A 17249-nucleotide genomic window follows, 5' to 3' on the forward strand; every position below is an offset into this window, starting at 1 on the left:
ATATGAGGGGTAAATATCAATGTGCATGCAAGGTGATAAGAGTGAAATAAATAGACAGTGGTAAAAATATATACTTCGATCGATGAGTTTTAAAAATTCACATATATGTCTTAAGGTATTAGAACTAGTGATGGGCGAGCACTAAAATGCTTGGGGGCTCGTTGCTCGGGTTGAGCACATTGGAATACTCGGGTGCTCGACCCGAGCAACAAGCACAATGTAAGTCTATGGGAAACTCGAGCATTTTTCTGACGGCCCCCCCGGTGGTCTGTAGAGGGGCTAGAAATTGCGGAAATCGATGGGAACAGTGCTCAAATGACATGGGAACAGCATGGGGAAGACCCCTGTCAGCATTTCTGACTCCCAGGTCACTGCTGTCAACAACTTTGTCAGAGGTGTTATGGCACTTTTACGAACTCACAATAAAACATACAAAAATGAAACCAAAATGGATTTTCCTGGGAAATATATTAAGGAACATCCTTTCCAGGGTAATGATTTGTATATAAGGCAAAATAAATAACCAAAAACAAAAATGCTCCTCCACACCTTGGGCTAAGTTCACACGTAGCGTTTTTGATGCGTTTTTGCACTTTTGCATTGCTTTCAACCAAGACAAATGCATTCACTGGGAAATGTCATTTTAACATTTTACAACTAGTGTTGAGCGAGCATGCTCGACGCTGCTCGGTACTCGCCCGAGCATCACGCTACTCGGGATGTTCGGCGAGCACCGAGCATTTCCGGGTTACTCGGACGGGAGCTCGGGTCTCCGCCCTGCATGTTTGGCGCTCTTTACGGAGCCAATGAACATGCAGGGATTGCCAGCCAGTCACTGTAATGTAGCAGCCATGTTGTTTGTGGTCATTACAGTGATTGGCTGGCCGCACAGCGTCACCTCGAGTATTTAAAACCGGGCGCCGCCATCTTGGACACAATCGCTCCGGATCAGACAGTGTAGGGACAGCGCTGCTGATTTAGGGAGAGATATATCCTGCGAAATAGTTAGTGTAGTGTCTGTAAAGGCTGCCAGATCAAACAAACAGTCCTTCTCAGGACTAATATCCATCCCAGATATCAGGCAGGCTGTATAGGAGACGCAGTGGTTATACCAGCAAATGCTGCATTACAGTCCTGTGTGCTCCTGTTGCTGAAATTGCTGGACTTAGCTCCAGGTCTCGGGGACAAGGAAAAATCCTTTTTTTTTCATCTAAATCCTCTTTTCTTTTCTCCTTCACACTGTACAAATACCCGTCTTATTAACCTTTTGGTGTCCCCCCCCCCAAAAAAAAGTGTGTGTGGGGGGGGGGGACACACCAAGAGGTTAATAAGATGGGTATTTGTACAGTGTGAAGGAGGTTTTGCAGTTCCATGGTTCAAACCTCTGTATTATCCACTTTTGGGCCATTTGTATCTAAAAAAACTAGTTTGAGTGTGTCGCTCACTGTTCAGCCGAAAATATATATATTTAAAAAAGTCTGGTATACACCAGTAAATTATAACTGTGGTTTTGCTGTTCCATGGTAAAAAATCTCCATTATCCTGCTTTTGGCATTTTTTGCCGTAAAGAAAAACAGTAGTAGTGTCTCCAGATTGTTCAGACACAAATATATCTGTTGAAAATAGTCTGGTATACACCAGTAAATTATAACTGTGGTTTTGCTGTTCCACGGTAAAAAATCTCTATTATCCTGCTTTTGACATTTTTTGCCGTAAAAAAAAAATAATAGTGTCTCCTGATTGTTCAGACACAAATATAGGACCTTAAATTCACCTGGCAACAAGTCACATGGTTTCAGGGTGGCCAATAATAGAGCGCTTGTGACGCAAGTGTATTTACCACATAGCCAAAAGGACCTGAAGTGTAGGTCACATGGGTTTACTTGATTACGCCCAGCTTGATGACGTGCTTCTGGCGCATGCGCGCTCGGAGACACGCTGCCAGACTGTCCCCAGGTGGCATCACCGTCCACGCGCATGAGCGGGAGCCAGGACGCGTCACCCAGGCGCACGCGCACAGCAGCACAAGACGCCCCAGGGACCCCGTGCACGCGTGACCCGATCTGCGCATGCGCACCGCATCATCAAGCCATAGAGGAGCAAAAACCCCAAGCCACAACCTCATATGGTAAAAAAATACTTACTAATACAGAAAAAACAAATAAGATAACAGATACATAACAAATCAACAATGATCATGTATGATAATGACTTGAATGAATGGCTGTCAGAAGGTAATCCATATATGTTGAGAGGGAATAACAAAGTCCATTTTCCCAAAAAGGTTTGATGAATGAAAAGTCCAATTCAAATGGCCATAGAAAGAAAAGATCACTAATATAAAGAAAATTAGAACAAAAATACAAAAATTAGAACAACACTAACACATAAAATTCAAAATATCAATTAAAACAAAGGAAAAGGGAAAAATATGTAAAAAAGAGCATTGGGTTGATGTATGGTCTACAAGAATGATGCAAAATTCACAGTCTCATTAAGGCCATGCGGAATAATGGATCCCAATACAGTTATCCACCTTGCTTCCTTTTGTGCGAGCATTTTCTTTAAATTGTCACCTCTAATGCCTGCATGGACCACATCGATACCTCTAACACACAATGATTTAGCGCTACAGTTATGAAATTGCCTGAAATGGCGTGGTAAGGTTTTAATGGTGGACACATCCAAAGTTGCTCCCGCGGTCCCAATATCACGGACATGTTCCCTAGTACTGACTCGTAATTTCATTGACGTAAGTCCTACGTACACTTTTGGACAATCACATGTGGCGTAATACACCACATGTGTTGTACTACATGTAATGTATTGCTTAATATTAAAGGTACGTGTGCCGTCAACGGAAGAAAAAGTTGTGGATCGGATGATGTTGGTACAAGCGACGCAATGGCCGCAGGGAAAACAGCCCAAAAGGGGTCGTCGAGAACCAAACAGTCCGGGAACAGGGGGGGCATAGTGACTGCGTGTCAGTAGATCTTTTAAATTTTTACTGCGCCTTGGGGTCATAGATGGCCCCTCACCCAGGCATTCTGCAAAACAAGGTTCAATCTTAAGTACGGACCAATGCTTCAACATAGCCTGCCTCATTGTTTCCCACTCATGATTATAAGTGGAAATGAATCTGACTGTTTGGTCAGACCCATTTCCCATATTCCTAGATTGAAGTAATTGCCCACGGGACACTTTTTTGGCCCTATTGAAGCCTGCCCTGATACTTCTCCTGCTATACCCCCTCTGACAAAAACGGTCTCTCAGGTCGTTCGCCTGCATCTGAAAATGTCAAGCGCTCTATTATTGGCCACCCTGATACCATGTGACTTGTTGCCAGGTGAATTTAAGGTCCTATTCTGATTGCCTGCCTTATCCCCCATGATGAAGCGATTACATTGAAAAGCGAAACGCGCGTAGGGGTCTCTTAGGGGTCCTTATGTGTATCAGCTCATTGCACATTGCACCTTTCCTGCCATTCTATTTTTTGGGTAAGCTATGGACATTGTACTTGATTGACATGATACTTATATGTTTACAAAAATGATTGGGCTCTGTTCATATTATCCTTTACATACAATGTGAGACTTTGCTACTCACAATTTGTGGTAGATTTAATTAGCCAATTGCGGCTTTCCATTTACCCATTCTGGTACTATATACCTGTGTTTGCAACTATAAATCCTTAACACGGGTTTGAGTGAGTTTGGTGCATCAATTTTTATGATTATATTCTATGCTGTACACATATTTGTCTTTATATAAATCCTTGCCTGTGCTATCTGTGTGTTACAGATTCATGTTTTTAAATGTACTTAATAAAACTTGATTGTATTTTGTCTATAAATACTCCGTTTTCCTCCTGATTTAACAAATTATAACTGTGGTTTTGCTGTTCCACGGTAAAAAATCTCTATTATCCTGCTTTTGGCATTTTTTGCCGTAAAGAAAAACAGGAGTAGTGTCTCCTGATTGTTCAGACACAAATATATCTGTTGAAAATAGTCTGCTATACACCAGTAAATTATAACTGTGGTTTTGCTGTTCCACGGTAAAAAATCTCTATTATCCTGCTTTTGACATTTTTTGCCATAAAAAAAAAATAATAGTGTCTCCTGATTGTTCAGACACAAATATATCTATTGAAAATAGTCTGGTGTAGGCCCGAGAAATATGTGTGGTTTTGCAGTTCCACGGGTCAAATCTCTGTATTATTCTGCTTTTTTGCATTTTTTGCTGTAAAGAAAAACAGTAGTGTCTCCTGATTGTTCAGACACAAATATATATGTTGAAAATAGTCTGGTGTAGGCCCGAGAAATACAAGTGTGGTTTTGCAGTTCCACGGGTCAAATCTCTGTATTATCCTGCTTTTTGGCATTTTTTGCTGTAAAGAAAAACAGTAGTGTCTCCTGATTGTTCAGACACAAATATATCTGTTGAAAATAGTCTGGTGTAGGCCCGAGAAATACAAGTGTGGTTTTGCAGTTCCACGGGTCAAATCTCTGTATTATCCACTTTTGGGCCATTTTTACCTAAAAAAAACCAGTGTGAGTGTGTCGCTCACTGTTCAGCAGCAAATATATCTATTTAAAATTTTCTGGTATAACCCAGTAAACAATAACTGTGGTTTTGCCATTCCACGGTAAAAAATCTCTATTATTCAGCTTTTGGTATTTTTTCCGTAAAGAAAAACAGTAATAGTTTCTCCCTGATTGTTCAGATTGTTTAAAAGAGTCGGGTGTAGGCCAGAGAATTAGAACTGTGGTTTTCCTCTTCCACAGTTCTAATCTACTTTTTATTACCCTTTTTCCATTGATAGTGCGAGTGTAAGCTATTTTACTTCCTTTACAATGGGCAAGGCGCGTGGCAAGGGACGTGGAACTGGACGTTCTGGTGATGGTGCGTGCAGAGGACGGGGCCGTGGCCAAGGTGAAAATGTGCCACAACCAACAGCCACATCTTCTCGCTCCCACTTCTTGACCGAATTACTAGGGAAGCACAGAACAACACCAGTATTGCGAACTGATCAGTGTGAGCAGGTTATTAATTGGATAACAGATAATACTTCCAGTTACCTGGGCACCACCACCTCCGGTATATCTTCCACATGGTCAACTCTTAGTAGCCGTGAGTCTCGACCGCATACTCCTTCTCACCCTGATGATCCTTCCTCCCACCATGCCGAGTTTCGTCAGACAGCAACTGATCCCACACATGGACTCTCTGAAGAGCTGTTCACTGGTCCATTTCCAGATTTGTGCCCCTCGCCTGCTCCGCTTGAAGTGGTGGAAGAGGAGATCCCATGTAGCGATGCCCAAATATTTGAACAGCCACGGCCACAGGAAGTCAACGCTGGCAATTTGTCACAAGAGGTGGACGATGACGAGACACAATTGCCAGGAAGTGAGGAGGAGGATCGTGGTGCACAAGTGGAAGAGGAGGAGGTGGTGGATGATCTAGTAACTGACCCAACGTGGCAGGACGACATGCAGAGCGAGGCCAGCAGCACAAAGGGTGAGGGAGGCAGAGTACCCCAACAGGCAGGAAGAAGCAGTGTGATGGCCGCACACAGAAGGCGGTCAGCAGTTCCCCGTAACACCAACACGAGGGACGTTGCCAGTACAACCTGTAGGTCTTCCAGAGTCTGGAATTTTTTTAAAGACTCTGCTGATAACCCCAAAAAGGCCATTTGTACCACCTGCCATGCCAGCATCAGCAGGGGTGACAAAACTACCAGCCTGACGACCACCAGCATGATCAGGCACATGGCAGCAAAGCACCCGACTTTGTGGGGCGAACCCCAGGGTCCACGACCAGTGTCAGCGGGTGTCACTACTGCTTCTTCCGCTGTTGTGCGTGCAATAGAACCCCCTGTTGTGTGTGCAAGGCAATCCCCTGTCCATACTGCATGCAAAGATGCCCCCTCCTCTCAGTCTTCACTTGTTATGGCAGTTTCTCAAGAAACAGCATCAACGTCCACGTCCACGTCCCACCGCAGCGTTCAATTGTCCATATCCCCAACCTTTGAACGAAAGCGGAAATTCGCAGCTAATGCCCCACAGGCCACAGTCCTAAATTCGCACAAATCATGACGGCTTGCGTTGGAAATGCTGCCTTTTAGGCTGGTGGAGACGGAATCCTTCCGCAACCTTATGGCGGTAGCCGTCCGTCGGTATTCGGTCCCCAGCCAACACTATTTTTCCTGGTGTGCCATCCCCGCACTACACAAGCACGTGTCCCAAAACATCTGTCGTGCCCTCAACAACGCAGTTACTGGGAGAGTCCACCTGACAACGGACACGTGGACAAGTGCTTGTGGCCAGGGACGGTACATCTCCCTGACGGCACACTGGGTAAACATAGTGGAAGCCAGGACCCAGTCGGACCTTGGGACGGAACACATCCTCCCCACACCGAGGATTGCGGGCCCTATGTCAGTCAGAGTTGCCCCCACAGTGTACAGCTCCTGCGCATCATCCTCCTCCTCCTCCTCATGTTCAGCCTCCATCTCAGATATCACCACATCAGTTACAAGCTGGAAGCACTGCAGTACTGCCTCCGCCAAGCGGCAACAGGCTGTGCTGAAACTCATAATCTTAGGTGAGAAGCCTCACAATGCTTGTGAGTTGTGGACAGCTGTGAAAGAGCAGGCAGATCTGTGGCTGAGACCGCTGAACCTACATCCAGGCATGGTCGTGTGTGACAATTGCCGTAACCTGGTGGCGGCTCTGAGGCGAGGCAAGATCACATACGTACCATGCCTGGCTCATGTGCTTAACCTCATGGTTCAGCGGTTTCTTAAATCGTACCCCGAGTTGCCAGATCTGCTCGTCAAAGTACGCAGCCTGTTAGCTCATTTTCGCAAGTCGGCTACAGCTTCCGCCGCCCTTGCTGTGTTGCAGCAGCGTTTGCAGCTTCTGTCACACCGACTGGTGTGTGATGTCCCCACACGTTGCAACTCTACCCTCCACATGTTGCAAAGGATTTGTGAGCAGAAGAGAGCAGTTGTGGAGTATCAGCTGCAACAAGGCCGTCGTTATTCAGGTCAGACTCTACACATAAGACCTCAGGAGTGGACCTGGATGTCTGACATATCTACCATCTTGACAAACTTTGAGGAGTCCACCAAGATGGTGAGTGGCGATGATGCCATCATTAGTGTCAGAATTCCACTTGTCTGTCTTTTGCAACGCTCTCTGCAGAGAATTAAAAAGGAGGCATTGCAGTCAGAGTATGATGAGATGGATGAAGAAGCTGTAGCGGTCGATTACACACAGCCCAGCCTCATCTCATCCCAACGTGCATTGGGGGACAATGAGGGAGAGGAGGAGAAGAACAGGAGCTTGTATCATGCGCTGTAGACAGTAGTACCTGTACAACTGCCATACCGTCGGTTCAGCGTGGGTGGCCTGAGGACAGGGGGGAAGAGGAGGAGGAGTAGAGCTTGGTCAGTCGTCATCTTGGTGAGGACACGGAAGTCTTGCCCGTTACCAGCCTGGCACGCATGGCTGACTTTATGTTACGCTGCCTTAACCGTGACCCTCGCGTTGTCAAAATGTTGGGTGACAGTCATTACTGGTTGGTGACACTTTTAGACCCCCGCTACAAGGAGAACTTTCACTCTCTTATTCCTGAGGTGGAGAGGTCTATAAAAATGGGGCAGTACCAGAAGGCCCTTGCTGCAGAACTGTTAAAAAAATTCCCATCTGAACACGCTAGCGGCAGAGGTCACAGTTCGTTGACCAGCCAAGGCGTACAAGCGAGAGAGAGGCAACTCCAATCCAGCAGAAGCAGGGGAACACTGTCAACGTTCTGGGACAGTTTTCTGAGACCCGCCCAGCTTACAGGCCCTGAGGCGTGGGGTACTCTCACAAGGAGTGGAAAGTTTCAAAAGATGGTGAGGGAGTACCTTGCTGACTGTACCAGCGTCCTCCGTGATTCCTCTGTGCCTTTTAATTATTGGGTATCCAAGCTGAACACTTGGAATGAACTCGCTCTGTACGCCTTGGAGGTCCTGGCCTGCCCTGCCACTAGCGGAGCGTGTTTTTAGTGCCGCTGGGGGAATTATAACTGATAAGCGCACTCGCCTATCAACTGACAATGCTGACAAGCTGACCCTTATCAAAATGAACAAGGGCTGGATTGGGTCAGACTTCTCATCACCACCAAATGACAGCAGAGTAACATAAAGTCAAATCCACTGTGTTATTTTGGGAGGTGTATTCACATGCAACGATTCACACCCACACATCGGTATACGCTTCCTCATTTCGGCTGTTTTATGTTCTTCTCCTTATCCTCAGCCTCCACCACCACTATACCACCAGGGTGACCGTGGTCCGTGTTGCCATTATTGACAGTTCCTCCGTCCTTATTTTTGTCAGCTTTTGCTTGGAAGGCATAAGCAAAGACTGTGGGAGACCCACTCCCCAATAATGGGAATAATATTTTTAAGATGCTGTACTGTATGGCTCTTGTAAGGGGCATTAAAAGCATCTTGTTAAGCTACTGCGACCTCCACCACTTTTCCGAGGGGCATTAAAAGCATCTTGTTAAGCTACTGTGACCTCCACCACTTTTCCGAGGGGCATTAAAAGCGTCTTGTTAAGCTACTGGGACCTCCACCACTTTTCCGGGGGGGCATTAAAACCGTCTTGTTAAGCTACTGGGACCTCCACGTCTCTTCTGAGGGGCATTAAAAGCGTCTTGTTAAGCTACTGTGACCTCCACCACTTTTCCGAGGGGCATTAAAAGCGTCTTGTTAAGCTACTGGGACCTCCACCACTTTTCCGAGGGGCATTAAAACCGTCTTGTTAAGCTACTGGGACCTCCACCACTTTCCCGAGGGGCATTAAAACCGTCTCTTCTGAGGGGCATTAAAAGCATCTTGTTAAGCTACTGTGACCTCCACCACTTTTCCGAGGGGCATTAAAAGCATCTTGTTAAACCACTCTGAACTCCACAGCTCTTCCAAGGGGCATTGAAATTTTGATTTTAATTAACTCTAACCTCCACGACTCTTCGAACGGGCATTGCATTTTCTCCTAATTTTTGGCAGCTTTTGCTTGGAAGGCATAAGCAAAGACTATGGGAGACACACTCCCCAATAATGGGAATAATGTTTGTAATATGCTGTACTGCATGGCTCTTGTAAGGGGCATTGCAAGTTCCTCCGTCCTAATTTTTGGCAGCTTTTGCTTGGAAGGCATAAGCAAATACTATGGGAGACCCACTCCCCAATAATGGGAATAATGTTTGTAATATGCTGTACTGTATGGCTCTTGTAAGGGGCATTGAAAGTTCCTTTGTCCTAATTTTTTGCAGCTTTTGCTTGGAAGGCGTAAGCAAAGACTATGGGAGACACACTCCCCAATAATGGGAATAATGTTTGTGATATGCTGTACTGCATGGCTCTTGTAAGGGGCATTGAAAGTTCCTCCGTCCTAATTCTTGGCAGCTTTTGCTTGGAAGGCATAAGAAAATACTATGGGAGACCCACTCCCCAATAATGGGAATAATGTTTGTAATATGCTGTACTGCATGGCTCTTGTAAGGGGCATTGCAAGTTCCTCCGTCCTAATTTTTGGCAGCTTTTGCTTGGAAGGCATAAGCAAATACTATGGGAGACCCACTCCCCAATAATGGGAATAATGTTTGTAATATGCTGTACTGCATGGCTCTTGTAAGGGGCATTGCAAGTTCCTCCATTCTAATTTTTGGCAGCTTTTGCTTGGAAGGCATAAGCAAAGACTATGGGAGACACACTCCCCAATAATGGGAATAATGTTTTTAAGATGCTGTACTGTATGGCTCTTGTAAGGTGCATTAAAACCGTCTTGTTAAGCTACTGCGACCTCCACCACTTTTCCGAGGGGCATTAAAAGCATCTTGTTAAGCTACTGTGACCTCCACCACTTTTCCGAGGGGCATTAAAAGCGTCTTGTTAAGCTACTGGGACCTCCACCACTTTTCCGGGGGGGCATTAAAACCGTCTTGTTATGCTACTGGGACCTCCACCACTTTCCCGAGGGGCATTAAAACCGTCTCTTCTGAGGGGCATTAAAAGCATCTTGTTAAGCTACTGTGACCTCCACCACTTTTCCGAGGGGCATTAAAAGCATCTTGTTAAACCACTCTGAACTCCACAGCTCTTCCAAGGGGCATTGAAATTTTGATTTTAATTAACTCTAACCTCCACGACTCTTCGAACGGGCATTGCATTTCCTCCTAATTTTTGGCAGCTTTTGCTTGGAAGGCATAAGCAAAGACTATGGGAGATACACTCCCCAATAATGGGAATAATGTTTGTAATATGCTGTACTGCATGGCTCTTGTAAGGGGCATTGCAAGTTCCTCCGTCCTAATTTTTGGCAGCTTTTGCTTGGAAGGCATAAGCAAATACTATGGGAGACCCACTCCCCAATAATGGGAATAATGTTTGTAATATGCTGTACTGCATGGCTCTTGTAAGGGGCATTGAAAGTTCCTTTGTCCTAATTTTTTGGCAGCTTTTGCTTGGAAGGCGTAAGCAAAGACTATGGGAGACACACTCCCCAATAATGGGAATAATGTTTGTGATATGCTGTACTGCATGGCTCTTGTAAGGGGCATTGAAAGTTCCTTTGTCCTAATTTTTGGCAGCTTTTGCTTGGAAGGCGTAAGCAAAGACTATGGGAGACACACTCCCCAATAATGGGAATAATGTTTGTGATATGCTGTACTGCATGGCTCTTGTAAGGGGCATTGAAAGTTCCTCCGTCCTAATTTTTGGCAGATTTTGCTTGGAAGGCATAAGAAAATACTATGGGAGACCCACTCCCCAATAATGGGAATAATGTTTGTAATATGCTGTACTGCATGGCTCTTGTAAGGGGCATTGCAAGTTCCTCCATTCTAATTTTTGGCAGCTTTTGCTTGGAAGGCTTAAGCAAAGACTATGGGAGACACACTCCCCAATAATGGGAATAATGTTTTTAAGATGCTGTACTGTATGGCTCTTGTAAGGTGCATTAAAACCGTCTTCTTAAGCCACTCTGAACTCCACAGCTCTTCCAAGGGGCATTGAAATGTTGTTTTTAATTACCTCTAACCTCCACGACTCTTCCAACGGGCATTGCATTTCCTCCTAATTTTAGTCAGCTTTTGCTTTTCAATGCAAAGGCGAAAACTAAGGGAGACCCACTCCCCAATAATGGGTAGAAGGTTTTTAGTACGCTGTAATCCACGTCTGTTTCAAGGGGCATTGCAGTTCCTCATAATTTTTGGAAAGCCTTCCATTCACTGCTTAGGCCAACAGTGTACAGGAGACCCAGTTGCTATAAATGGAAAAAACGGTTTAGTTAAGGCCCTCTGACTTCCATGTCATTTCCAAGGGGCATTGGAGTGCCTCAAAAGTTTTGGTAGGCATTGCACTCACTCACTGTATGCCCTATAACTGTGTAGCCGAACCGCTCCTTTTGTTGCAGAAACATATCCTACAAGAAATATATGGTTGACTGGCCTGATATTGATGTGAATGATCCCTGTTCCTCTTGTTCTTTCTCCTTTGCCACTGCCTCATCCATCATTTATCACCTGAAGCTTTGTTTTAACGGGAGTCATAGAACTGGAATAGTAGCAGGAAAACATCCAGCAATTCTCGGAGGAGGTAAGATATGCGCCAAAACGCTGACCACCTCAGGCCTAGCCGCTACTACATACATGCGCTTGCATTCCAAGAAAACAAAGCAGATGCTAACTTCTATCATCATCATCATGCTCCTCATCTTGGCACTCTCAACTCCCCTGATGGAGAAGCCAGGGCCCATCGGAGGAGTCTGGTTCTCTGGTGGGCTCGTCCAATGCTGCCCTAAAGCCGGCCGGGCTAAGAAAATTGGATGGGGGGATGTTTCAAGGAGAAATAGGGGCGGCTGGGAACCGTTTATGGACACCCAGCTGCCCCAGGCGGCTGGGGACCATGTGTGGACACCTGGCCGCGGGGCGGCTGGGGACCGAGTGTGGACACCCGGCCGCCGGGCGGCTGGGGACTGAGTATGGATTCCAGGCCGCCAACGCAGCCATGACGTGGTGGCCAGATTCCGCCTCCACATGCCTGAAAGGCCCAATTTCAAGTGCAAGCAAGCAAGCAGTATGGTATTGCGGACTGCGGGTGGGTGGGTGGCAGGCTGCACACTTACGCTTGCATTCCTAGAAAACAAAGCAGATGCTAACTTGTATCATCATCATCATGGTCCTCACCTTGCCACTCTCAACTCTCCTGATGGAGAAGCCAGGGCCCACCTGAGGAGTCTGGTTCTCTGGTGGGCTCGTCCAATGCTGCCCTAAAGCAGGCCGGGCTAAGAAAAGTGTGTGGGGGGATGTTCCAAGGAGAAATAGGGGTGGCTGGGGACCTTTTATGGATACCCGGCTGCCCCCAGGCGGCTGGGGACCGTGTGTGGACACCCGGCCGCGAGGCGGCTGGGGACCGAGATTGGACACCCGACCGCCCCCTGGCGGCTGGGGACCGAGTGTGGACACCCGACCGCCGGGCGGCTGGGGACTGAGTATGGATACCAGGCCTCCAACGCAGCCATGACGTGGTGGCCAGATTCTGCCTTCACATGCCTAAAAGGCCCAATTTCAAGTGCAAGCAAGCAGTATGGTATTGCAGCCTGGGGGTGGGTGGGTGGTTGGCTGCATATTTGTGCTTGCATTGCAAGGAATGGGGGAGGTACAATTGAGCACTGCCCTGGGACAAGAACTTGCACCGGGATAGTTGAAAGTCTTCTGATGCGGCAAGGATGACTTCTGATGGGCACACTTTTAGGCAGTGACCTGGGTGTCAGAGATGCTTCCAGGGTTCTACCCCATGCTGTTCCCATGTCTTTTCAGCACTGTATGCATGTGTCACACAGCACATGGCCAGATAAGGTTGTAAAATGTTAAAATGACATTTCCCGGTGAATGCATTTGTCACGGTTGAAAGCAATCCAAAAGTGCAAAAACGCATAAAAAATGCTACTTGTGAATATAGCCCAAGGTGTGGAGGAGTATTTTTTTTGGGGTTATTTATTTTACCTTATACACAAGTCTTTACCCTGGAAAGGAACTTCCTTAATAACATATTTCACAGTTTAGTTTTTGAACGTTTTATTGTGAGCCCTTAAAAGTGGCTTAATACCTCTGACCATGTTGTTGACAGGAGTGACCTGAGGTCAGAAATGCTTTCTGGGGCGATCCCCATGCTGTCCCCATGTCATTTTATCACTGTCACTATCGTTTTGGGCACTTGTTAGGCTTTTAAAAGACTGCCGGGGGTGCCGCCGCAAAAATGCTCGGGTCTCCCATAGACCAACATTGGGCTCGTTGCTCGGGTCGAGCACCCGAGTATCACGGCGAGCTTGGCCCGAGCTTCGAGCACCTGAGCATTTTAGTGCTCGCTCAACACTATTTACAACCTTATCTGGCCATGTGGTGTGCGACACATCATCAGACACATGCATACAGTGCTGAAAAGACATGCGATCAGCATGGGGAAGACCCTGGAAGCATCTCTGACTCCCAGGTGACTACCTAAAAGTGTGCCCATCATAAGTGATCCTTTGCGCATGCGAAGATGCCTCCTGCCATGCACCTGTAGTTGCAGACTTGCAACAATCACCGTCCATGTCCTTGTCCCACCGCAGCATTCAGTTATCCCTATGCCATTCCTTGGAATGCAAGCGTAAGTATGCAGCCAGCCAGCCACCCACCCACCGGCTGCAGTACTATACTGCCACATTTTTGGACAGCTGCTTGCACTTGAAATGTGGCCTTTTAGGCTCGTGAAAGCAGAAGCTTTTCACAACTTCATGCCGGCGGCGCCATGGTGTGCATACTCTGTCCTCAGTCGCCTCTATTTCTCCCGGTGTCGTCTCCGTTTTCCACAAGCACGGGTCCAACAACATTACCCGTGCCCTCCCCCGTGGACTTACTAGGAAGGACCGCCTAACCACAAACACGTGGTCAAGTCAATGTGGCCAGGGACGGTACGGAGCCAGTCCACAACATTTTTTTGCTGAAAGTTGTATTTCACCACAGCCATATTATTTAGCTTGGTTAAAGTACTTGTGAAACCATATCTACTCCAGCTGTCATTTCTCCCAGGAAGTCCTTTAAAGCTGCTTGCACCTGAAATGTGGCCTTTTAGGCTCGTTTAGGCGGAAGCTTTGCACAACCTCATGCCGGCGGCGGCCGGGTGTCCATACTCGGTCCCCAGCCGGCACTATTTCTCCCGGTATCGTCTCCGCCTTCCACAAGCGCGGGTCCCTGACATTACTGCTGGTACCTTTCAGTGGGAATCTGCTTGCCTCCTACCAGCCTGGAATATCTCTGTAACATCCCTGGCGGCATGCTTGCATGGCTTACCATCTCCCACCATGCAAGACCGCAATCTTACCTTTCAGGCCAGGCTGCACACTTTTGCTCCAGTACCTGCTGTTTGTATGTCTCTGGTCTGCTGGCTTAGGGCGTCGGCGCTGTTGCTTTCTGATTCTTAAAGCTACAGTGTGCGCAGTCCTAATGCGTCCCCAGCCTATTGCTGTGAGTCACTGGATACTTAAACCCCCTCCACCCAGTAGGAGGTGCCTGATCAACACTTTTTTACAGTCTGTTCTGTGCAACTGTGAGTTGCCAGGTCCTGTCCTGACTCTAGTCTGTCCGCCACCCTGGGGGCTGAGTACCCAGGGCCTCTACATGTACCTGTGACTTCTAGTCAGTTTCCGCCACCCTGGGGGCTGAGTACCCAGGGCCGCTACCTGTATCTCTGACTTCTAGTCTGTTTCCGCCACCCTGGGGGCTGAGTTCCCAGGCTCGTTCCTGTATCTTGTTCCCGGTTCAGTTCCTGTCTGAACAGTGTCCTAGCCCCTTTTACCTGTTTGTCTCTATGTCTGAACCTTCCCTTTTCCTGCAGTGTCTGAACCTGCACCTAACTCCAACTCGTTGTCTCTGTACTTCTGTTTGTGAGTTTTGTGTCCACTCGCTACTTCATTGTAAGTACCTTGTGTGTATCTGGTTCGCCTGTCCCCTTTCCCTTCCTCCGTATCTACCTCCTGTGTTCTAACCATCTTCCTGTATTTTCCAGTCTCTTCCATGTGAACAGAGCCCTGTCCTGTCAGCCTGCACCTTCTGCTCTGTTCTGCTCTACTTGTTCACCGCACCCGCGGTTCCTCTCTGCTCGTTCACTGCACCTGTCGTTCTGCTCTGCTTGTTCACCGCACCTGCGTTTCCGCTCCGCTCTGCTTGTTCTCCGCACCTGCGGTTCCGCTCCGCTCTGCTTGTTCACTGCACCTGCGGTTTTGCTCCGCTCTGCTTGTTCGCGCACCTGCGGTTTTGCTCCTCTCTGCCTGTTCACCGCACCTGCGGTTTTGCTCCACTCTGTTTGTTCACCGCACCTGCGGTTTTGCTACGCTCTGCTTGCTCACTGCATCTGCGGTTTCACCCTGCTCTGTTTGTTCACCGCTCCGGCGGTTCTGCTCTGCTTGTTCACCGCATCTGCAGTTTCGCTCTGCTGTCCACCGCACCTGCGGCTCCGTTCCTGTGTCCCAGTCTGTACTGGTCCCTATCCTGCCTGCGTTCCTACCTGCCAGTACCCGCCTGTTTACATGTCAGCCGTGCCTGCCTGTGCCCACCTGTCTGCATGCCAGCCGTGCCTGCCAGTGCCCACCTGCCTGCATACCAGCTGAACCTGTCAATATCCATCTGTCTGCATACCAGCCGTGCCTACTAGTGCCCACCTGTCAATATGCCAGTCTAACCTGCCTGTTCCTGCATTTCCCGGTGTGGGTCAACAGCTGTGACCGGGGTCTGACCTGGAGTAGCACCTGGTCCCTCTGCTCGGTTCCTCCCTGGTCACGGAGTCGACTGAGCTGCCGTGCGACCTTGGTCGGACCGAGTTGATACTTAGTTACGCCCCTCCAGGCACTCCTCGGTTCATGGTACAGCGGGATCACTAATCACGCTCATGCCAGTCAGTCCGGGAGCAAGCGTAACAATCTCCAGTAAACTATGGTACAACGCCATGGTATTAGCACTGCCCCAAGTACCAGTAACGAAGCCATCCCCAATTTCCTTCTCAGGAATTTTATTTGGTAAACTGAGTGGCTGCCCAAATACATTAGTTTCTCACAAAGGAGCCTAAGATAGAGTGGCAGTAGGTACAAGTTTCTCCAGCCTGTTAGATGTCAGAGGGTGAACACACATTGATTCAGTGGTTAGCACTGAAGCCTTGCAGCGCTGGGATTCTGGGTTCAAATCCCAGCAAGGACAACATCTGCAAGGATTTTGTATGTTCTCCCCGTGTTTGCGTGGATTTTCCCCTCAGTAAAAAAACCTTCCCACACACTTTTCTTAGCTGGGACTGCTTCTTGGCAGGGCTGGATGGTCCCACCAGAGAATCCTCGGGTGGGCCCTGGCTTCTCCTTCAGGAGAGTTCATGATGATAGCGCAAACTTTGCAGCTGCTATGGGGCTCTTGAGTGAGGGAGAAAGGTGAGCCCTCATAATCAAATCCTCTGGTGGGCCCAATGTTTTTCAGTCTGAAACTGCTTCTCAGTGGGAGTTGTATTTCACCACAGCTATATTCTTTAGCTCGGTGAAAGGACTGGCATAGAGGGAAACCATATCTACTCCAGCTGTCATTTCTCCATCACCAGGTTCTGCCCATTGTCACACACGACCATGCCTGGCTGTATGTTCAGCGGTGAGAGCCACAGATCAGGCTGCTGTGTTACAGCTTTCAACAACTCTGCAGCCGTGGGCGGATTGTCACCTAAGCAGTATTAAGAATGTTATCTTCAGCAGAGCCTGTTGCCGCTTGGCCAAGGCAGTGCTGCAGTGTTTTCAGCTTGTGACTGATGTGGACATTTCGGAGATGGAAGCCGATCTGGAGGAGGAGGAGGTGCAGGAGCTGAACAATGTGATTACATTGAGGTTACATTGGCGACTCTGGTTTTTCTACTAAAGAAAGATTCTACTGTTTTTTGTACGTTATTTTTTATGACAAATGCATTCACCGGGAAATGTAATTTTAACATTTTACAACCTTATCTGGCCATGTGGTGTGTGACACATCATCAGACACATCCTGTTTCATTTATGATGGAGGGACTCTGAAAGTAACAAAACCTATTTTTAAAGGGCCAGCAGTCGGCCCTCGCTATTGTTAGAGATCCATCAGCCGGCTATGTTTTGTTGTTCCCATTATAACGAGTGGGTCTCCTATACTGT

The sequence above is a fragment of the Phyllobates terribilis genome, unplaced genomic scaffold (assembly GCF_046119375.1).
Source record: "Phyllobates terribilis strain yellow unplaced genomic scaffold, ASM4611937v1 Scaffold_13__5_contigs__length_258822181, whole genome shotgun sequence".
Taxonomy (NCBI): domain Eukaryota; kingdom Metazoa; phylum Chordata; class Amphibia; order Anura; family Dendrobatidae; genus Phyllobates; species Phyllobates terribilis.